This window comes from Podarcis vaucheri (assembly GCF_965113315.1).
Source record: "Podarcis vaucheri genome assembly, chromosome: 5".
Lineage (NCBI taxonomy): Eukaryota > Metazoa > Chordata > Lepidosauria > Squamata > Lacertidae > Podarcis > Podarcis vaucheri.
The window spans coordinates 83,817,705-83,841,208 of NC_138763.1; the positions used below are offsets into that span (position 1 = coordinate 83,817,705).

At 43.2% G+C, this 23,504-nt stretch overlaps 1 long non-coding RNA gene across 2 annotated transcripts in view; it reads left to right on the forward strand.

Moving 5' to 3' along the window:
- Positions 1-23,504, forward strand: part of LOC309532342 — an 86,698-nt gene that overhangs the window by 59,796 nt on the left and 3,398 nt on the right. The window lies entirely within an intron of this gene.

Genomic DNA, 23,504 nt, shown 5'->3' on the forward strand with positions numbered 1-23,504 from the left:
TGTCTTTAAAAAAATTGCTCAAATGATTGATATAAATTCAGGGTTTCTTAAACGATGGTTTTTTATAAAGGAAGGTTGTTTCTGTTTCTGGGTCAGGATGTAGGGAAGGCTTTCAAAGACCCATTTGTGGTAGCCAGGGAGGGATTACACAGGGGCTCAAATGTCTTCGGTTGGAAACATTTCGCAATATTGGTTTGCACATATTTTACTTGTAAGCATGAAGCATTTAGTGCATTTTACTGCATGAAGCATTTACACGCACACTTTATGACTGTTAAATCCCTTTCACATAAACGGGATTAAATTTCCTAATAAACGTGGTTAGGATCAGCTGCGGAAAACGATGGCAGGCATATAAATAAGAACGTTAACATATTACCTAAAATTCTTTGGTTTGTTTTCATGCAAGCCTTGTTCGGAGCAACCGGAGGTTTATTTAAAGGCCACAAAGTGCGTGGAAATCAATGTCCGGTACAAAAGCCTTCCTGTAAAAAGCGAAGGCTTTGCCCTTCTGCGCTCTGCCGGGTGGTTGGTCAGCGGGGCGCTTGAAAGAATTGCCACTGAAGCGTTCTCTACCGGGGGTCGTTTTACGCAGTGTAACCTCAGGCAGCGCCCGATTCTGGGGGAAAGTGCAGGCGATGCAGCCCCGAGCTTTCCATGTCGGAAGGAAGATCTGCAAGCGTCGCATCTGTTTAAGCCGAGCGCTTCCTTCAGATTTTCCTCTTTGTCTTTTCCCAGGAGGAAGCTACCCCAAAGTCGGAGGAGATAGGAGAAAAAGGACCGTTTTTACTCCTGCCCAAATCGAGCTTCTAAAAAAGTCCTTTGAAGAGAACCAGTACCCCGGATACCAGACTAGGGAGGCGCTGGCGAACTGCATCGGGGTCGCAGAAGATCGTGTGCACGTAAGAATCCGGATGGTGGGGGCTCCCAAGACTTCCCTAAACCGCACATAATTTGAAACAGAATAATCCTTGCGTAGTCGAAGGCCTTAGTTCAGCCTGGTGCCTCTCACCTTATCGCGAAAGGCGCCTTGTTCAAGAGCTAACTTCCTTTTTCTTGGTTTTTTATTGGGGGGGAGGGTGTATCGTGGATGTAAAAGCTTTATAATTAACAGTAACTGGAGATTATGTACATGGGATATATGAATGTGGAGCTGAAGATAGTAGAAAAATGCTGCAGAGAAATAAAGAGAAACCCCAGAGGAATAAGCATAATTTATTAAATGTAATTCTCTCTGTTGCATCAAAAAGACATATTCATGGTAACAATGTCTTCTATATTCACAGAACATAATGCCTATATGCCTTTCGCACAATACAAAACAAGTTAACGTAGGTTCTCCCACTGTCATACACTAATCTTTGCTTGGTTGTTGTACCTGAAAGTGAAATTATGACCTACCTGTTTGGAAATAATGGGCATTTGGTTCTCTCCTTTCTTCTGTTTAGATCTGGTTTCAAAACAGAAGGGCCAGAACACCAAAGAGGGTAAGGATCGGGAACCATGCTGCAGCTCCTTATAGCCGCGGTGAGAGAACCAGTTTAAGAAGCAGCCTGGACAGCAGCCCAATAAGCACTCCAGGAAACAGCCAAAATATTCACACGGAACAATATTGTCAGCCACAGAACTTTCATTATGCTGAAAGCTATGGAGGAGCAGGGTTGTGGCAGCCACTTCTCCACAGCACGCAACCAGGAGAGCATCTCTCTGCCCCGCAACAGCAGGATTCCCTGGAATTGAACCCTGCTTATTACCAGCAAGCTGCCTTTTGTGGAACTGGGCTTTATGAGACTTCCCAGGCAAGCAACTGCCCAGTTCCATATTATGGTGCGGAGATGGTGAGGCAGCCTCCACCATCAGCTGGGAACTTCTTCATGGCATCAAGCACTTCTACTCCCTGGTCTGCAACGGGGAATTATTCAGCTACAAATCCTGGACAAATGCAGAATGTTGATGGAAGTGCTTCGGACACTCAGTTTTTCTCTTTAAGTCAGGTTCCAGATTAGCATCCCAACTCCTTCCTTGCTATCCTGTACATATTTTACAAGCTCCCTCTTTTAATGCCTTTTAATGTATTACTCTATGTTTTGAATAAAGTTTGTTCTTTTAATAGCTTGTCTGGAGTCTTCATTTAATTTTCCATTTACTGCAACATTCACTTTCCTTTGTGCAAGCATATAAACATGGGCTTAATTTTTCCATAGAAAAAAGTCAGTGGTGCGGTACATGTGGTTCTAGAGGTAAAAGGTCACGTCTTCTAATGGCTGAATATTCCTGAGACACATTTTAATGCACCAATGGCTTTCTGTCCCTTTCCTTTTCTTTTTAAGTCTCTGTATCTGAGGCTAGAGTAGGTGGCAATAAATGTGGGGGGAAGTTGGTATATTTTCTTTGTATGCAAAAGTATATCTGTAGGTCCTGCTATAAGTAGATTTAGTAACACCTTTCTGTGTTAATATGTTTGGTTTCCATTCATGAGTTTTCCATTTTTGCTGGGGCAACGGGGGCGGGGGTGTCCTTCCCGCTCCTCTTTCTGGTCCCAACGGCCGCCCATCCCCCACTCCCTCTCACTTCGCCGCGTAGAATCCAGGTTGGCGCCGCGCGCCTTTTCACGCCCAAACCGCCCCCGCCTGTCCTGCCTTCGCGCCCTTTGGCCACGCCTTCCCCTGAGGCGTCACACCGGCCGTCCTCCTCCTCCTCCTCCCTGTTCTCCCCGCTTCTCCCCACCCCCTCCCCTCGGTCTCCTCTTCGCTCCCTCTTAACATAATGACCCTCACCCCGCCCCACCCCGCAGGGGGGACCCACCCAGGAGGCGAGATAAGGGCATTAGCATGTCTGGCCTCTGAGGAAGGCTGCCCCCTCTCGCCTCCCATGCTGCTCCTTTCATTCCGTCGTCCTTCTGCTCCCCTCTGGCCCCTCCAGGCTCAGTGGGGGGGGGGGGAGGCCGGCTGTGCTGCCCTAAATCCGCCTCTGCTTGGGAGCTGGATCTTCCTCACTTCCACTTCTACCCCACTCCAAATCTGCCTCTACAGCAGCCTCGGGGCAAAGAGGAGGCGCCACTGGTCTCTTCCCGCCGTTCTTCGCCATTTGATCTTGATCCCCCAACAATCTCCATTCTTCCCTGGGGGGGGGCAGTTTTGGGACTCGTCTCAGGGGACCAAATAACTCCCTGCAGGAGTAAGTCTGGCCAAGGGGGCTGGGACGTCAGCTCAGGCAAATGCAACCCAGGGAGGATTTCACCCTGAAGCCTGTGCTCACTTTTTCATCTTTGCCTCCTTTTCTGAACCTGCCCCTGGGAATTCTCCCTCCTCCATAAGGAAATCCCTGAGGGCCCTCACAATAGCATTCCCTGGGCGGTTGCCAAATGCTGAGGGGTGAGCACTCTGCACATGCCTGGGAGTAAACCATCTACCAGCGTCTGTTAGATTCCCTTAGGTGAGAGAAAGGGTTTCTAGAGTGATAGCCTAGTAGGTGCCTCCCAGAACTCACTGGAGGAAGACTAAATGGTGACCACCACAGCACTGTCGAAAAGGAGGACACAGATATCATTCAATGGCTCTGTGCTAATGTAGGTAATGTTCATCTGTATGTTTTGAAGTATGGTTGATTCCCACCCCCTCAATTTTATTATTTTATCTGTTAGTAAACCACGTTGCAGTTTTTTGTTTTACAATCAAGTGGTGTATACATTTAATGAAATAAACAAATGGCCAAAGGCAACTTAAAAACAATTACTGTAATTTAAATAGAAATATAATGCTTCTCACCGTACTTAGGTGACCTGAATGCCTGCTTAGTCTGCTGTCCAAATGCTGACTGTTGGAGGGCATTTGTTTGAAAACTGCAGCTAGACCATAAAGGTAAAGGTAAAGGTACCCCTGCCCGAACGGGCCAGTCTTGACAGACTGTGGGGTTTGTGCGCCCATCTCACATTTATTAGCCGGGGGCCAGCGCTGTCCGAGGACACTTCCGGGTCACGTGGCCAGCGTGACATCGCTGCTCTGGCGAGCCAGAGCCGCACACGGAACGCCGTTTACCTTCCCGCTGGTAAGCGGTACCTATTTATCTACTTGCCCCCGGGGGTGCTTTCGAACTGCTAGGTGGGCAGGCGCTGGGACCGAACAGCGGGAGCGCACCCCGCCGCGGGGATTCGAACCGCCGACCTTTCAATCGGCAAGCCCTAGGCGTTGAGGCTTTAGCCCACAGCGCCACCCGCGTCCCTCAGCTAGACCATAAAGCCCTTCAAATAATGCTGTGTCTGCTATGTCTCTGTTCCAGCACTCTTTTGTTTCATCAAATTTCCAGTATACTTTTCTTCAACAAGGCTACACTTTCTGAAAAACAACCTACTCACAATGGGCTTCAGAAAACACAAAGTTGCTGTCTAACAACCTGCAGATTAACACACTCTCACATATTAAATAATTGGATTGATTGATTGATTACAGATCGTTCCAAAGAGCACCCACATTGAAGTATGATTTCTGGTAAAATAACTTATGGTGAAAAGAATCTTTAGGCAATCTTAATGCATGGAAGCGTTATGGGTATTTAAAGAGCTTAGATGGTTATTTGAAGCTTGCTCTTTTTAAATATACATTGAGCTTTTGAAGGAAATGTCAAGACACAGCTCCACTTTTTCTGATATCTGCAGGCATAACACATTGCCCACAGTCAAATTGGACTTATTTGAGTAATATAATAATTTTAATACTTGAAACGGAAATGAGATGAAGTGGGTGTCGATCAGGGAGAGAGAGATTCATTGGCAGTAGTACCCCAGCTATGGAACAGCCTCCTCAGTGAGTCTTTCCTGTTGCCTTCTTTATCTTCTCTAAATCATCGAGTGAAGACCTTTTGGTTCACCCACATGGTTTAATTCTTTATTGAAGCTTGGGTGTTTTATACTCCCTGTGATGCCATTCATATAAGTTGCAAAAGATGTTTTTGGTTCTCTTTTATCTTTGGTTGATCATGATTTTTAATTATTATAAATCAAGACAGATCCATATAGTCAGGAATACGTCCCTCTCAATCCCTACCATTTCATTTACTTATGTTCTGGGATTTGGCGCCCAGAATCTTAAAATTCATTGGTTTCGTAGGAGATCTGCCCCTGATTCCAAGCTACTCTGTGTATAACATAGGCAAAACGACAGAATCTTGATGCTAGAACAGCTTTAGAGAGATAGGTAAATGTAATAAAATAGATAAAAGGCAAGACAACTCCCAATTGAGATCAAAAAGCTAAGGTTGGAGGATAAAACCTGCAATAAGAACAAGATCCAAAGCTGAAACTAAATCTAAATGTCTTCACCTGACACATACAAAAGCATCAAAGTGATGTCTCTGTGAGTGGAAGGTGCGGGATTTATTTCCCCACATCCATCTCTCTGAAAGAGGGAAAGAGTTGAGTGGTGGTGAACAGAGGGCATCATTACGCAGCAGAGACTTTTAAATAAGAGGGAGTCACCTTTTCTTTCAGTTGTTTTGCTAAACTGAGTCAATCCCCTCCCTCCCTCCCTGGTCACCCCTTTGGCCATTGACTCTTCGGCCGCTAGTAATAACCAATTGACTTTGACCTACTTTAGTCTGTGATTTCGTCCTTAGCCCTTGGTTTTAAGCAGTGGTTCCAACCTGAAACTGCCAAGCCAGTGCACGTAACTACGCCACAACTGAATAAAGTGGCGTGTCCCACACCTGCATCGTACATAAATCACACTTGCGGTCCAACCAAAGAACACGCGCCCCCTTTACAAGGTTGCACACACTTCGTATCTGAAACGGAATGCAATCCCAATGCAAATCCTTCTCCGTGGGTTTGAGGGACTGACACAACAGCCCTGCAATGCAAGTCTGTCGCAGCTCAGAGGTTGGGGGTTAGCTTGCTCTCGGTTTCCTACCCAAAATCCCTAATAGAAAACACCCCTCGAGTTACAGCAAAGGTCAGCCTGTTGAAACTTCCCCCTTAGGCGTCCTCCCAGTGTTAATTCAACACTTCAACACGTATTTCCGAACAGAAACTTGACCTCCTGGTCCGTGCGTTTCAGTAGCCATGAAGTTTAAATGTTCATTAAAACAACCACCAGCACAGCGCTAATATCAAATTGGCATTGCTACTGTTCATATTAGGAAGTTACTTTGTGGTACATTCTGCTTTGAAATTTGTCAAATTATAATTTATGCGGTGAAACATTGTGATCTTTGAATCTTGGAGGAGAAAGGGACATAATGTATAAACGAACTACTAATAGGATGAAACGTAGCTATGTATTTGATACCTCAGCTGTGCTTGCTTGTTTTCCTTTCCTTGTCCTCCTACAAATAAACCCAATTCTATGTTCTTATGGCTTTTATTTACTGAATTTATACGCCGACCTTCGGAGCCCACATCGGCAAACAGAAACAGTACACAATTTAAAAACAAAAACAAAGCAAAAACATTCTAAAACATTTCGAACATTAAAAAAATAACAATTGCAAACACCTAAAAGCAATTTCAGTTAGGAAGAATCCTAAAAGTAATTATAGGAAGTTTGTTGGTTTGCTTTTTCAACTATTCTTCTGTCCGCTGATCTCGGGGTTATCAGGAAAATTATTCTGCAGCCACCAAATGCCTGAACAAACAGGAATATTTTCAAATTCCTTTTTTTAAAAATAATTTTTATTAACTGGCCAATCACATCAAATTAAATCACATCATATAAATTCCAAATTACAAAGCCAAATTTTTAAATTTTGTTGGGGGAACCCATACTTCAAGATCCAAAGGGGGATTCAGATCATCTTCTTATTACTGTGTTAATGTCCAAATCAGTCCAAACAAAGTTCATAATTCTATCCAGTCTTATCTTGGTGTTTCCACATCATATCTTATTCATATAATTTCTCTTTTTCCTTTACGATCTCTTCTGTTGGTCTCCTTAAGCCGATAGCAAGTATAATAATCCTGTGTGGATTTCCCGTTCCTCCATTAAGTCGAGACGGTTTCCATATAACTCCTTTGTAGATAACATCGCTCTTTCCATCGTAAATTTTGGCATTTGTCGCTCTTAAGTCCCACCGAGGAGTTGATCCACGATATGTAAACAACTCTATTTCTCTCTTCTCCTCCCAGACCCAAGAGCTCTAACAATGCCTCCCAAAATGGCGACGGCATTTTTAACTGCGTCATTTGAAAATTCTTAGCTTTCCAGCTTCGTCTTGAAACATTGCTTTGGATCGAAAGTTTATCTCCACACAGCCTTAAATCCACAGCTTAAGTCCTTAGTTTCTGACTCATTAGGGGAGGGGATTCTTGTTAAATCACATAAAAAAAAGGAAGGCAGGTTTTCTCCTCCCTCCCCCATTTGTCATACCATATATTGACGTATCTTCTCATATTTTATTCTTGTCTTGTTATCAGAGATCTCTTCTGTCAGCAGTCTTTACTCCCCTTTTTCCTTGAAGCATGTGCAATTAATCTCGTCCAAATAGTTTCTTTTAAAGATCATTGCAACCAGCAGCGGGAATCAGGGACGGTGTCCAGGAGAGCCGGAAATCCCACAGGAGGGCTTTGTGCCTAGTGCCCCCACCCCCACAAATTTGGGGGTGGTATAGGGCACAGCAGGCAAGGGCCGTCCCCCCCCACAATCCTGGGGGGGGTTAGGGAGGCTAATGACCCCCATCATAGCCTCCAAATTACCTCGTGTGGGTCGGAGAGATGTTATTGTCAGCCATCTTCCGATGCGCCACCTAGTGGCCCCTGGAATATTTTCAAACTCCTAAGGAAACGCAATAGTGATGAAGACGGGGCAGCTCACTAGAGAGAGCATTCCGCAACCGGGGAACCTCTTTAAATGGGCTGGCCGTCCAGATTGAATTAAAGCAAATTAAACCAACTACAACGGCACTGTCGTCTTATTTATTTGTTTGGATTTATAAAAGATTAACATACGAATCCTAACTTGCAGGTACCAGCTTGGAAAAGGCATTCTTGGTGCAAGGAACTCCTCTTCTAAGATGGCGGGTGACCTTGAATATCCAATGCATCGTTTTTAAAAGAACGTAAGCTGTTTCCTAAGTCTTCAAAACCAGCGAAAAATTGCTTACATAGCTTAGATTTCTTTCTTCGGTTGCCGCCGCTCTTGTGTATACCGTATTATTCGCATTTGATACGATTGCTGGCAGTTGCCAGAGCCTCCATCCAAGGCGATGTACTAATTTATTTAGACGGCAGAGGCTGGAATGAGGGGTATTGGAATTAAGTTGTTCCAAGCTTCTTTGTCGATATGAAATAATTTACACTTGCTTCTTTCTACAACAACAACAAAACCTTTTTAAAAAGGAGAGTAGCCGTTTAAGATACGAAGTGTGTGTGTGTGGGGGGGTGTTCTTTGGTTGGACCTCGCAAGTGTCATTTTTGTACAATGCGGGTGTGGCTTGGCAAAAAAAAGGTGTAGCAGGCGCCCGAAAGATATATATCTCTCCCCCCCCTCCTCTCTTCCATTCAGATGAAGAGTCAATTGCCAAAGGGGTGTCGACGGAGGGAGGGGTTTGAGCCAGTTTGGCAAAGCAACTGATTTTTTGAAAGAGAATGTAACTGTTTCTATGGTTGAGAAGCAAGGGTGAAACGCAAAAATGATGAAGACGGGGCAGCTGACTGGGAGGGCATTCCGCAACCGGGAAACCTCGTATTGGTAGAGAAGTAAGGGTGGGGTGACTCCCTCGTATTGGTTGAGAAGTAAGGGTGGGGTCGCCCAACGGAGATAAATACCCAGACCGAATCCCCTGCAGAGTGAACGAACCAGAGGGAGTTTTTTTCATGATGGCAACCAACAAGGAAGGTAAGAGAAACTTTTTAAAAAAATGATTATTAAGCCCTGAGCTTTCCATGTCGGGAGGAACTTCGGCAAGCGTCGCTTCAGTTTAAGCTTGCCCAGCGCTTCCTTCAGATTTGCCTCTTTGTCTTTTCCCAGGACGAAGCTACCCCAAAGTCGGAGGAGATAGGAGAAAAAGGACCGTTTTCACCCCTGCCCAAATCGAGCTTTTAAAGAAGGCGTTTGAAGAGAACCAGTACCCCGGATACGAGGCTAGGGAGGCGCTGGCGAGGTGCATCGGAGTCGAAGAAGATCGTGTGCACGTAAGAATCGGGATGGTGGGGGCTCCCAAGACTTCCCTAAACCGCACATACTGGAACAATTTGAAACGCTCAGAATAATCCTTGCGTAGTCGAAGGCCTTAGTTCACCTGGGTGCCTCTCAGCTTATCGCGAAAGGCGCCTTGTTCAAGAGCTAACTCCCTCTTTCTTGGTTCTTTTTTTTTTGGGGGGGGGGTGTATCGTGGATATAAAGGCTTTTGAACATAACGCCAATATGCCTTTCGCACAACACAAAACAAGTAGGTTCTCCCACTGTCATACACTAATCTTTGCTTGGTTGTTGTACCTGAAAGTGAAATTATGACCTCCCTGTTTGGAAATAATGGGCATTTGGTTCTCTCCTTTCTTCTGTTCAGATCTGGTTTCAAAACCGACGAGCCAGAACACCAAAGAGGATAAGGATCGGGAACCATGCTGCAGCTCCTTATAGCCGCGGTGAGAGAGCCACTCCAAGAAGCTGCCTGGACAGCAGCCCAAGAAGCAGTCCAGCAAGCAGCCAAAATATTCAAAATATTCACACGCAACATAATTACCAGCCACACAACTTTCATTATGCTGAAAGCTATAGAGGAGCAGAGTTGTGGCAGCCACCACACAACAACACGCAACCAGGAGAGTATTCCCCGCAACAGCAGAGCTCCCCCGAATCGAACCCTGATTATTACCAGCAAGCTGCTTTTTGTGGAACTGGGCTTTCTGAGACTTCCCAGGCGAGCAACTGCCCAGTTCCATATTACGGTGCGGAGATGGTGAGGCAGCCTCCACCATCATCTGGTAACTTCTTCATGGCATCAAGGACTTACACTCCCTGGTCTGCAACGGGGAATTATTCAGCTACACATCCTGTACAAATGCAGAATGTTGATGGAAGTGCTTCGGACTCTCAGTTTTTCTCTTTAAGTCAGGTTCCAGATTAGCATCCCAACTCCTTCCTTGCTATCCTGTACATATTTTACAAGCTGCCTCTTTTAATGTATGACTTCAATGTTTTGAATAAAGTTTGTTCTTTTAATAGCTTGTCTGGATTCTTCATTTAACTTTCCATTTACTGAAACATTCACTTTCCTGTGTGCAAGCATATAAACATGGGCTTAATTTTCCCATAGAAAAAAAGTCAGTTGCGCGGTACATGTGGTTCTAGAGATAAAAGACTGCAACATGGGCATTTATCTCTATTAAAAACTTTGTGGGGGATATTTTGAACACTTTTCTTGCTCTTAATCCCCCCCCCCAAGGTTTGTGCTCTACTGCCTTCAATTAAGCTTTATGGGAGGGTTGCCTGTGAACTAGAGGTACCACTGTATATGCCTGAGGGAAGATAGCCGCGCCCTGTGGTGGCGCCTGGGGACCGGCTACCAGATAACTCTCGGCATTGTCTTCCCTTATTACTTTCCCGCAGCATCAGAGCTATAACGAACGTCTTGCTGGGGCAACGGAGGAGGGGGCGGGGGTGTCCTTCCCGCTCCTTTTCAAATAAATGGCGATTTAATTTCCCAATAAACATGGTTAGGATCGGCTGCGGAAAACGATGGCAGGCATAGAAATAAGAGCGTAAACTTCTTGCTGAGAATTCTTTGGTTTGTTTTCATGCAAGCCTTGTTCAGAGCAACAGGAGGTTTATTTAAAGGCCACAAAGTGCGTGGATTTCAATGTCAGGTACAAAAGCCTTCCTGTAAAAAGCGAAGGCTTTGCCCCTCTGCGCTCGGACGGGTGGGTGGTCAGCGGGGCGCTTGAAAGAATTGCCACTGAAGCGTTCTCTACCGGGGGTCGTTTTACGCAGTGTAACCCCAGGCAGCGCCCGATTCTGGGGGAAAGTGCAGGCGATGCAGCCCCGAGCTTTCCATGTCGGGAGGAAGATCTGCAAGCATCGCTTCAGTTGAAGCCGAGCGCTTCCTTCAGATTTGCCTCCTTGTCTTTTCCCAGGAGGAAGCTACCCCAAAGTCGGAGGAGATAGGAGTAAAAGGACCGTTTTCACTCCTGCCCAAATCGAGCTTTTAAAGAAGGAGTTTGAAGAGAACCGGTACCCCGGATACCAGACTAGGGAGGCGCTGGCGAGGTGCATCGGAATCGAAGAAGATCGTGTGCACGTAAGAAGAGGGATAGTGGAGGTTCCTGGGACTTCCTTAAACCGCAAATACTGGATAAATTTAAATCGCTCAGAATAATTCTTTCGATGTCATCCGAATGCGTTAGATCTTCCTGATGTCTCCGAGCTTAACGTGAAAGCTGCCTTATTCAAGAGCCAACTTCCTCTTTCCTGGGTTTTTGTGGAGTTTTATGGGGGGGGCTGTTGTACCGTGGATGTAAAGGCTTTTTGTAAGGGGCGGGTGCGTTGTGTCCCCTCCTTTTCAACTGCAGGAAGAAATTGTGCCCATACTTGTTCAGAAATCCTGGTTCCTGATTAAGGCTTCCTTTTCCTTCCCACTCAAATTATTGGAAGCACATACTTTCAAATATCAAAGATTCTGGGTCTGTTAAAAACTCTTAAGAGACCTGGTTTCAACCTAATTTGAGGATAAAACCATCTGGTTTTCTAGGCTGCCTTTATAACCTGACTCACCTGACCGAACTCCCAAGGGAGTGTGCATAGGATATTCCTATTAGGATGGCAGCTTTCAGCACCTTGCATTGAGAGACCAAATGTGCAGCATTCAGCTGCAACCACAGTTAAGCAACGTTGCTTTTCTAGCCAATGTCCCGCAAATCCCTAGTTCTCCCACACTGAAAAAATTACACCACACGAGGCACGAATATTCGGTGGTCCTCTGAGCTAGAAAGTGAAATTATGACCTATCCATTTGGAAATAATGGGCATTTTGTTCTCTCCTTTCTTTTGTTCAGACCTGGTTTCAGAACAGAAGAGCGAGAACAAAGGTGACTGGTTCCAAAATAATGATCAGGACCCGAGCTACAGCTCCTTATAGCCGCTGTGACAGAAGAAGAAGTCCATTCAACAGCCAGGGGAGCAGCCCAAAAAGCAGCCATGCAGCTTCCATTATCCCGAAAGCTTTTGTTCAGACCTGGTTTCAGAACTGAAGAGCGAGAACAAAGATGACTAGGTCCAAAACAATGATCAGGAACCAAGCTACAACTCCTTATAGCCGCTCTGACAGAAGAGGTCCAAGCACTCCGAGAAGCAGTGCAAGAAGTCCGACGCAGCAACATTACCAGCCACGCAGCTTCCATTATCCCGAAAGATATGAAGGAGCAGGGTTCTGGCAGCCACCTCTCAGCACCACGCAACCAGCAGAGCCCATCTATGCCACACAGCAGCAGAACTCCCAGGAATTGAACCCTGTTCATTACCAGCCAGCTGCTGTTGGTGGAACTGGGCTTTGTGAGACTTCCCAGGAAAGGAACTGCCCAGTTCCATATTATGGTGCAGAGATGATGAGGCAGCCTCCACTATCAAATGGTAACTTCTGTACTCCATCAAGCAGGGAAACTCCCTGGTCTGCAATGGGGAACAGTCATGCAATGGGGAACACTTATGCAACGGGGAATTATCCAGCTGCAAATCCTGTGGAAATGTTGCCTGAAGATTACCAAAATTGGCAGCAAAGCAATATCTTCCCTTCTCCCGACGCCTTCTAGGGTTACTCGTCCAAATAAATACATTTTGAAGTTTTTCAATAAAGTTTGTTATTTTAATGCCTTTGTCTGGGATCATCATCTGGCTTTCTTTTTACTGAAGCATTCTCTTCCCATTGCCCAAGCAAGCTAAGACCACTTCTATATTGAAATCAAAAATAAAAGCTGAACAATTGGCCACTTGTTCAAATAAGGGCCACAGTCAAAATCTGGGGTTAGAACAATTGGGTAAATGTTTCAAAATGTTCCAATTTTGCTTTTGCTTTTCTCGGGTTGATGTGAGTTAAATGTTTAGTTGGGGTTGGCAGTTACTGTAATTTGGGTACATATAAGTATAAACTGTTGATGATGATTATTATTATTATTAGTTTCTTGGTTTGCTATTTATTTGTTTTGTTTTTTAATGTTTGATGCATTGTGTTGTAAGCACAATGTATTTTTGTACTCTTTACAGAAAACAATAAAGCATATATGGATATAGATATATACGTGCGTTTTTGTGCATGCGATTCTATGGGGATGGATCTTTCTGAGCCCTGCCTGCCTGCCATGCTACATAATGCACTCCCTTTTTTAAATGTTGCCTGAATACAGAAAGGGGTTGTTTCTGCTGAATCCCCTCTCTGCTTTTGCGTGCAACTTCCACGAAGGAAGAGTTCACCCAAACCAAAATCCACAGTAGCTTGATGATGTGACTCAGACATTGGGTTAAATCCTGGAATTCAAAGTGTTAAATGAGGATGCTATTGGAGAGTATTGGGAATGCCTTACAAGATTCCAACCTGTTTATAATGCTACACATTATCACTTCATCATTCAGTATTTCCTCTTGTCCCTAATCTTAAACCAAGCTAATCCTTGCTGAGCTTCTGACAACCAGACAAGGGACCAATTCTGCTTATGCAGTTCAGGGTTTGCTTTCCAGCCAAATGGTTCTGAAACCGGGTTTCACTTCCACGAGCTTATTTCTCTATTTATATCCCACCCAGGGGCGCCCACTTGGATAGAAGATGGGGGGGGGAGGCCAGGTAAGCTCTGCCCTGCTCGATTTGGGGGGGGGGGAAGGGACCTGGGCCCAAGAGTTGGCTCCTAGGACCCCACCTTCCCCCCCCTGGGACCTTGAGGCGGCCCACCTCCTTCTTCCCTCTCAGCCCCCGACACCCCCGCGAGGGAGACCAGCCGGAGAGGCGGCGACTGGCGCAAAGGCACCCGAGTGAGCTTCGGGGCTGGTAGGAGGGGGTGTGTGTGCAGGGATTGTGGGGTGTGGTTGTGTATGTATGTATGTGTGTTTGTGTGTGTGTGTGTGCAGGGTGGGGGGGGGGTTGCAGGGATATAAACCCTGCCTGGCCTCAGGCCAACACGCTAATACGCCGCCAAATATATATATGCCTGAGGGAACATAGAATCCAGGTTGGCGCCGCGCTCCGTTTCCCGTCCAAACCGCCCCCGCGCATGCGCCCCCGCCTGTCTTGCCTTGGCGCCCTTTGGCCACGGCTTCCCCAGAGCCTCACACCAGCCGCCCTCCTTCTCCCTGGTCTCCCGCTTCTCCCCCCCCCCTCCCCTCGGTCTCCTCTTTGCTCCCTCTTCACACAATGACACCCCCACCCCACCCCGCAGGGGGGACCCACCCGTGAGGCGAGATAAGGGCATTAGCATCTCTGGCCTCTGAGGAAGGCTGCCCCCTCTCGCCTTCCCTTCTGCTCCTTTCATTCCTTCATCCTTCTGCTCCCCTCTGGCCCCTCCAGGCTCAGCGCCCCAGGGCGGCGGGGGGGGGGGAACGGACCGGCTGGGCTGTCCTAAATCCGCCTCTGCTTGGAAGCTCACTTTGGTTTTTGGTTGATTATGATTTTTAATTATTAAAACACAGATCCATTTATTCAGAAATACGTCCCTCTCAATCCCTACCATTTGATTTACTTATGTACTGCTTTTGAAATGAACCTCACAAAGTGGTTTACATCAATATTACCAAAACAATAAGCATCCATTACAAATGTAATAAAACAGCTAAGGCAAACTGCAAGGGGGAAAAGTTCGATGCTTTTAGGATTGTAGCTTTTAAAAGTGTAGTTTAGTGGGAGGTTGGATCTTACTATTTTTTGTTAAAGGTGAACCTCATTTTTGTTCCAAATTGCTGCTCTCCAGACCAGTTTCTATTCATCCAGACCAAATGATTCTGCCACCCTGACCAGTTAATACTTAAACTCTTGGGTATTGCTTCATCAGTGTGATTACACTATTGACAGAGAACTTTGATCACCACGTTAACATCTATGATGTCATGAATAGCTCTATCTGAATTGAAATTTACATGGATTTGCTGAACATTCGGATGTCTATCTAAATAGTGTGTGAAGCAATCCTAAGAGAATGATAACTTGGGAAACTGCTCTGCTTGGCTGTCCTCCAATTGCATTCAGGATAAGAAAAAGACTACAGTCAGGGCATGCAGATCTCTGAAGCACCAGGTGTGTATCCTTTCTCCTCAAACTACTTGCCAGCTCAAACACTGCACAGAATTTCCTCCACTGATTGATCTACATTGGATTATTCCTGTCTGATTTAGGATGCAGGAAGAGCTGCTGATTTGTTCTATTTGTCTAGTTTTAGGAGGGTTTTAAAAACAATTAATCAATTAAAAACATTTAAAGATGAGAGAGAGAGAGAGAGAGAGAGACATTGCACATACTTTTGTAAACCACGAAAATCTTTAGTAAAGATACATTAAAAAGAAACATTTGAAGACCACTTGATTGTAATAGAATCTCTGTAAACAAAACATTAAAATTAGCCTAAGCAAAAACACCTTTAGCAGGTGCTGAATATAGTACTTTTTTGTTGTTATTTTTATTTTCCAGTGCTTGCCAGTTTTTGTAGGTCAATGCCAATATAGATTTGAATAAAAATAACTATTTTGAGAATCATTTCTGAAAATGGCCTCTCTTCATGGTTGTTTCTCCAAAAAACAAAAAACAAAAAACAACAACAAATAGCTTGTGTCTACTTCAGTTTCATACTTTCCAAATTTCTCAGTTAAAAGAGGGTTTCCTATTCAGTAAGACAATAGTTACTTTAGTGTGAGTGAATATATATGTACAAGCAAACACACACACACACACACACACACACACACACACACACACACTTTTATGGGGCCTGGATACATTCATGTCCTGTTAACATAGCACGGAAACATTCCTTTCATTCATGTTGCCTTTTGTTTCATTCATGTGGCCTTATCTAGCTATGAACTCAAGAGATGGCCCTAGACAAGTTCTGTCTCTCAACCCTAGCCCCTTGGAATGCATACAAGTTAATGATAAGGTTGGGCTTGATTGTGTCCATAAAGAAGATAATTATTTAGAGAGACAGAGTCATCTCAGGCTGATTTGGTGTTGATGGTCCAACTTCCTTGGCCTGTGCACAAATTATCTATTCAGTTAACTGTGAGAGAATTCCTCATCTGAAAATTAAGATTACAGAATTTCTTTGTATTACAGCCTTATTCCTGGCATGGTAAACCATAATTGATCCTGAGACTGATCACTGCCATTGTGTGAGTATACAATGTTTTAACATGCAGCCTGAAAAGGAGTTCTGAAGCATGTGGACTACCGCTACTCATTGGCAGAGTTTGCTTGGAAATGTTTTGCTTTGCTGGTGGCAGTAAGCCCTTGTGACTTTCAGCAACCTGCCTAGCATATCAGTTTAAAGTGCCATTGCCCAAAACTTGCAATGATGTCAATTAAGTGCTGCATAAAATTCAAACTGCTCTCAAGATACAACTGCTCTCACTGTGCTTTTAATGATTCTACAATGCTTTGAATCAAGATTTAACTGATTATCTGCCTGAAGCCTCAGTTGTAACCATGGTTTATTAACTATGGTTAATGTTAATAAGGGGTTAGTGTTACGTACAACCAGGCCAATGACATGTTCTAAGATCTGATCAGTAGCTTCAGTAAGAATTTATAAACTAGTTTGTGAAGAGTTTCCTTCTGGTGGTGTTCTTTAATTTCTAATGGTAAGATGCCTAAAAGAAAGATCTCTGGGGGTTTTTTAAAGGTGAGTTTGAATAGTTTCTTAAATTCATTATAGATGTTATCCCAGAATTCCCCAATGACCACATATGGTAAAATAACCCCACATCTGTTTTACATCTCCAACAAATCGGTGATCCTCAGTTCACACAGTTGTGGCAGTTTGACTCCTCCCACCAATGTGAACAAAGGCTTGCTAGACAGCTGATATCAATGTCTGGAGATCAGTGATAAGGCATCACATATTTGCTGCTGAGGGGTGGGGTGGGTGGAGTCAGAAAGAGCTTGAAAGGGGATTTTAACCCTTTCTGCTTTGTCTCCCCCCAGCAATCTGAATGGCTTCCCAAGCTTCTATTTTCTTCACATGGCAGGGATGGTCAGAAGGTAGATGAGCTCTGGGTGATTTTAAGTAGATCAGAAAGGATTTCTGACTTCCCCATGTTTATCAATAACAGCAACAAAGTAATCCCCCTCCCCTAAATTCAGAATTGTAGGTTCGGTACAGTAAAAAATAAAATATAATTGGGGGGGGGGGAGGACAAATTTGCTGCATGGTGCCTGCAACCTCCACCCTTCCTGTTGGGCAAATACTAGCTCTGAGGGGGCAACTTGGGTGAAATGGCATGGGGTTTTAAACCCATTCCTTAGCACCGCAAACAGATCTGAATCCGTAACTACCACCTGTGCCCCCCATGTTGTGTTTGCCATTTCTAAAATTAACAAGAGATGAGTTTATTACAGATGAACTTACAAAATTAGGTCTGGCTTGGTTCCAAGTCACTTTCTGAGTAACACAGACAAACAATTTTTAGTGCAGGAAGTAGATTTCACATAGTGCATGGAGTAAATGTATGGAGGTGCGGGCTTTAGAATTTGCAAACGGATGATAGATTTGAATGACTCCCAATACATGGATTGAGTTCCCAGGCCATTAGTTGTTTATCTCTACTCAGTAAAGAAGTAAGGAGTTTAGTTTACGTAGTTTAGTTTTTAAAAGAAGCATGGTAAGAATCAGAATGTATTGTAAATCTATTACATTCTTTTTTATTCATTTTTGCTTTTAACCATTATCATCTCACATAAATCATAGTCATTCTACACATAGGATTCTCTGAATCCCGAGACTTCCCTCCACCTTTCCATGGTTTCCCAAGATCTTCTTTTCCAACTGCAGCATATAATATTCTCCATGTTTTCTTAAAACTCAGTTTTTACCATAGTTCCCACTACATTGCAAGAGCTGTTTGGAATCCTGCCAATGTTTTTAATTGTTTGCAGTGTTCTTTTAAGTAACTTATAAAGTTTCCCCAATCTTTATTAAATTTATTGTCCCCTTGATCTCTGATTTTCCCAGTCATTTTTGCCATTTCGGCATAGTCCATCATCTTCATCAACCATTCTTCTTTTGTAGGTACTTTGTCCTCTTTCCATCTTTGGGCAAATAGCAGTTGTTGTAGCATACATAAATTGTCTATTCTGATCCTTAGGTATTTCTGGATCTAAAATTCTTAGTAAGAAAGCTTCAGGTTTTTTCACAAAAGTAATTTTAAACATCTTTTTCAACTCATTATAAATCATTTCCCAATATCCTTTTGTCTTCTTGCACGTCCATCATGTGTGGTCAAATGTGCCTTCTTTCTCTTTACACTTCCAACATATATCTGTAGCTGTTCTATACATTTTTGCTAACTTGGTAGGAGTTCAGTACCAGCGATACATCACTTTCATATAATTCTCTTTCAACATACAGCATCTTGTAAATTTTAAATCTTCCCTCCATAATTTTCCCCATGATGCCAATTGTATATTATGTCTAATATCCCTTGCCCGTAAATCTATCACATTCTGATTCTTGCAGTGCATTTTAAAAGAATCTCCTTTTGAAATATGTATGATCAACAATCCCATTTCTGCATTGATCGTGAAGACCTTCACTGCTGCAAGAATTTGACTATGCACTTTGGAAAGTATGATGGTTGCATTGAAAATGAGTGCCTTGTCTTGCCAGCCACAGAATTTTAACAAGGCCAGCAAGTTGCTATCCAATAAGAGAATCAGGAAAGCATCTTAAAATGCCTACAAAATAGAAAAGGCTTTGTGAAGTGTCTGAAGTTCAAAAGGCAGGAGAGCTGTCTAAACTCAGTCAGGACTGGGTCCATAATATTGAATGCCTAGAATCTGTAAATTACAAGCTGTTCATCTGAACCATGGGGGACCACCACCAATGTCTTCCCTGAAAACCTCAGTCATCAAACTGTGATATAAGGGATCAGATGGGCTGTATCCTCCAGAAACTCCTGTAACAGCTCCTCCACCTCTCTCTTCACCATGTTGCCCAAGAAGGGGGTATTTGCAAGCAGATGGTGGTTGTCGTAAAGCACAACAAAAGGTGCAAGAGGAGGTTGCAACCGGCACAAGGACACTTTTTCCTCTCATGCCTTTGGGCCCGCTCTCACTTAGATAAATTGCCCCCACCTCACTGAACAACCCTTTACCTGAAGGTTTCTTTCCCTTTTCCCTTAAAAATTCTAGCCCCAGAGTATGCTGCGAAGGACCTTTGTGAAGGGGTAACTAGTAAGTTGGAGTCTCAGACAGGTTTTCTTTAAATAAACAATAAACAATAAAGATTGTTTAAGGCAAGACAGTATATAATACAAATGGATTCAACTTAGGTTAGTTCAGAAATACAGTGCGATTTCACTTTAAATTTGTCCTCACTTGTTTTTGCATTATTGATTTGGTTCCTTGATACTTTCTTTCAGTTATCCACCCCCTTTAGCAATCCTGCTTCTGAGGTATTTTAAGTAATTGACCACAGGGCTCTCCACACACCCTCCCTTCACTGGGTCTGGGAGTTTCTTCTTTTCCTTAGAAGAATCTCTCCCCTCCAGACTAGGTTTCAGTCCCAAGTAGGCTGTTCCTTTCCAGCTCCTACTTCTCCTGCCTCAACCTCTGCTTCCCAGTAAAATTCCGGTCTATTCCTCCTACAGGACACCACAGTCTGTCCTTCACAATACGCTCAGAATGGAAGTAGTTTTTTCCAGAGCCAACTCTTTCTCCCATTCACTCTTTGTACCTCAGTCTGTCTCCTAACCTGTCTCCCTACCTATCTCCCACCCTCTCCAACCACAATTCCAACCCACTTCAACCAACCCTCTCATCAAACTAACTGTCTCTCCAAAGCCTCTCCTTTTGAACTCTCCCTCCTGGAACCACGGCCAATCAGAGGCTGCCATTCATTAACAATTTGCAGGCAGGAAAAAAAAGAAAGAAGCACTTGTTGATCCAACCTGCCCAGCGAAACCAACTTTTTCATCACAGAGGTTTCTCCACGGATTTATGTACTACTGCTTGACCAAAGAGAGCAGGCCCCTGGATACACTTGTCAGCTTTAGCAGCCTGGATGGACAGAGATCAAGAGAACAAGAAGCTGCTTGCAACATTGCAAGGGCCCTGTTCACATTGGCAGACCACGGAAACAGACGTTTATCCCACAAAATGTGGGAAGGTGCTGCACTTCCCAGAATAGTTTCCTTTTACTTCTCTTGTGGCTCAGTTGTATTTACAATTGTTCAATTAGCAGAAATGTCACCAGTGAACTGTTTCCCATCACTGCGTCTTCATGGCAGCAAGACAGGGAACTAAAGGCATGAAGCAGTACCAGAAAAATTAGCTAACAATATCAGAGAGATATAATATATCACAGTAGTTTACCTTTGCAAAATAATTAAAAACAAACACCAGCAGACCATTGTGGGCGATGTGCTTTAAATTGCCTGCATAGCCTTGGTGGGACAGAAAGGTTTTCTGCCCATTCATGAGTTCCAAGCATGGATACAAGCATAAGCAAAGAGATGGATGCTGGAAATGAGCTGATGCAAGAGCCAACAGATCCACTGCAGATTGCTGGCCACTGGGAAAACCTTACTGCAGTGATGGGAAACACTGTAACTTAGTGGTAAGAACGTGTTGTTTTCATGCAGAAGGTCCTAGGTCCAGCTCCTGGTGTCTCCCAGGTAGTAGGGCTTGATCAGACTCCCACCTGAAACCCTAGAGAGCTGCTCCACATGGCAGAAGCAGAACCATCAAATGGTGAAGTTGGCAGGGACCCTGAGGGTCATCTCTTCCAAGCCCCTACAATGCTAGAATCCTATTGTTTTTCTACAAACAAATGGGTAGTTTAAAAAGACCCTACCATCGGAAACCATTTCCTCCATTAAATGCATAGTTTGGAAACTGAAAACACACTCATTGAAGACTGTTGGGATGCAACAAGAATAATAAACCAACCAAACAACGAACTCTATAATATTATTTCCTTGTGGTCTCAAAATATGAGCAACCCATAAAAATCATGAACAGGAAACAACCCTATCATTAAAATTTGCAGTGTAATCCTTATGATTATGATTGTTATTAACTATTAAACAATCAACATTAACTTACATAACAGCACACAACAATACAATATTTACACCACACACTATATCCTTACAATCCAGAACTACTTTTCAAAGAAAGAGGGAAAAGGAAAATAAAGAAAAAGGTAAAGATAAAAAATTAAAGTAATTAAAATAGAATTCCGATTATTCTCATTGTACTATTTCTCATTTTGTTATTTATCACACAGTGCCTTATTGTTGTTCTGTTTTCCAAAATCTTATCAAAGAAGTTCGATTGTATTTGTTATCACAATAATTTTTCAAATATTCTTTAAATACTATCCATTCCTTATTGATCTTCTGCATTGGGTATCCTGTAACTCTCCCTGTCATCCTTGCCAATTGTAAGTATTCTATCATTTTAACCTGTCATTCGGTTTTTGTGAGGGGTCTTTTCACTTTTCCAATTCTTCGCCACCAGGATGCTGGCTGCTGTTGTTGCGTATATGAAGAGTGGTCTGCTATTTTTTAAAAAATTATGTCAACATTATTCCTAAAAGGAAGACTTCTGGTCTCTTTGTACATGGGAATTTTAGTATCTTTTTAAATTCATTACTGTATATATGATGTCCCAAAATTGTCTTATGCTCTTACATTCCCACCACATATGCATATACGAACCTTTACCTTTTTGCATCTCCAGCACACATCTGATCTATTTTTATACAACTTGGTCAGGGTAAGGTACCATTTGTACATCATTGTCATGATGTTTTCTCTAAGATGATAGCATGCTGTAAACTTCATGTCCACCTTCCATAATTTCTCCCACTGGTTCATGTGAATATTATATCCAGGTTCTTGGGCCCAACACACTATCACCCCTTTCTTTTACCTTTTCTTTTACCTCCCACTCAATATGTAGATTGTACATTTTTGAAATATATTTTCCTTTGGATTGGATTAGTTCTTTTCCCAAATCTGATGTCTCATTTTCAAATCATTTTTTTTAAAATCTATACTTAATTTTTCATTTAATTGAAAATATTGTAACCAATCCGTCAGGTACAACCTAATTTCTTCAAACTTCTTCAGCGTCAATTTGTTATTGTTTTCTTCTAATATCATTCTATACGTTGGCCAGTCTCCTTTCATATTTTTCTTTTTTACTGCCATGGCTTCTGTCAGTGAGGTCTTAGGTTCTAGTATTTCTTTATATTTTCTCCCATATTCTATATGGGGATTTTCTCACTATATGGTTTTTTTAAAAAAAACTGTGTACTGTCAGCTTCTCATAGACTAAATACGTGTGCCACAGAAATAAAATCCACTGAATTAAATGGGACTTACTCCATAGCGTGTTTAGGATTGTAGTCTAAATTTTAAACTGAAATAAAAATAAGCTTTCCTTGCAGTTGTGGCTGTGAATGCCTATTTTATTCAGTTGTATTTTATCCTTTTCTGATACTCTCTAAACAGCTCTGAGACTTTGGTAATCATCCAGTTTTGGTTAACCTGTTCAGAGGGGAGGGGGGTTGATCACATCAGGTCAATTACCTACTTAGTTCAATCTGTTATAAAACAAGAGATGCATTGGTGACACTTTCCTATCACAGGCCTTGGGTGGCAGGCTGTACTTTATTTCATGAGTAACAGGCCATATAGCAGATATGTGGACAAGAGGGACCGGACGCTGTGGCAGAGCCAGATACCAACTCTATTCCCATATCTAGTTTAACATAATTATTACAGGAGCTAAGAATGTCAATATAACCTGAGGGGCTAATTCACCTGCTCATCTTCCAAAGTAATATATGCCCCCAGTTGCCTTCTAGCTGGTCTATGCAAAAGAATGAATGAGCACAAATCTGAAATGGCAGTATAGAAAAGCCAGTGAGGGAACATTTCAGCTTCTCAGGATGCTCTGTCACTGACCTTAAGGTGTTCATTATTGAATGAAGTGGCCTCAAACCATGAGACCATTGTATTACAATGCACCAGTGCTATTATTTGAAGGTGGAATCAATACAATAGGTGCTGGGTTTACGTTTTTTAAAACCACACTGGATGTTCTAAAAACTGGCTTACCAGTGCAAGGATTTCTGTGTTATCAACTACTGTTTTTGGTGCATCATTGCAATTTAAAAGGTCATTATCCTCAACTGTATAATTCAGCATTTAGTTTCCCTCTGATCTCTTTTTACAAGCTCCCCACCAATTGTGTCCCTGCAACTCAGGATAATACTTTATGCATCCAATGAAGTGAATTATATTATGTGTGTCATAATAATTTTGTTAATCTTTCAGGTGCTACAAGACTCTTCTGTTGGTTTTGCAGAATTGAAAAGATTC